General features: G+C 49.1%; 1 non-coding gene across 1 annotated transcript; it reads right to left on the bottom strand.

Annotated features, from left to right (window-relative positions):
- Positions 1–491: 491 nt before the first annotated feature.
- Positions 492–611, bottom strand: LOC144594109 (5S ribosomal RNA). Its single transcript, XR_013547341.1, has one exon. It is a non-coding gene; the product is annotated as a 5S ribosomal RNA (ribosomal RNA).

Raw genomic sequence — 611 nt, 5'->3', positions numbered from 1 at the left:
ACTGGGTCTCACCGGTGTAAATAATAAAGCAACAACATCAACCAAACTATATAAGTTGTAATGTACAACAGCCAACTGAGCTAGCAACCAGCTTGTCTTCGGGATGCAGGAGAAAATCGGAGCATCCAGGTAAAAACTGTGTGGTCACAGGGAGAACGTGCAAACTCCACATGGACAGCACCAGAGGCAAGGATTGGATCGATAGTGCTCCCAGAGGCGAGGAAAAGCCATTCCCTCCTCAGATGCTGCCTGCGCCAGTGAGTTCCTCCAGAACTTTGTGTTTTGTTTCATGATATGTGAAGTTGATTATGCGTGCGTGTGTGTGTGTGAGCCTTTGTGAAGATGCATGTGAGGGATGCGTATAGATTTGTGAAAGATGTGTGTTACCACAGTGAAGGAAAAAAAGGAGTGAGTGAAGGAGTATTTAAATGTCTGGCAGGATGTGTGAGAGTGTATGTGAGAGGAGGAGCTTGCCGGTCGGTGGCAAGAAAAGCCTACAGCACCCGGTATTCCCAGGCGGTCTCCCATCCAAGTACTGACCAGGCCCGAGCCTGCTTAGCTTCACGAGATCAGACGGGATCGGGCGTTTTCAAGCTAGTATGGCCGTAGGC

This window comes from Rhinoraja longicauda, chromosome 5 (assembly GCF_053455715.1).
Source record: "Rhinoraja longicauda isolate Sanriku21f chromosome 5, sRhiLon1.1, whole genome shotgun sequence".
Taxonomy (NCBI): domain Eukaryota; kingdom Metazoa; phylum Chordata; class Chondrichthyes; order Rajiformes; family Arhynchobatidae; genus Rhinoraja; species Rhinoraja longicauda.
This window is presented reverse-complemented; position numbering and strand designations above follow the sequence as displayed.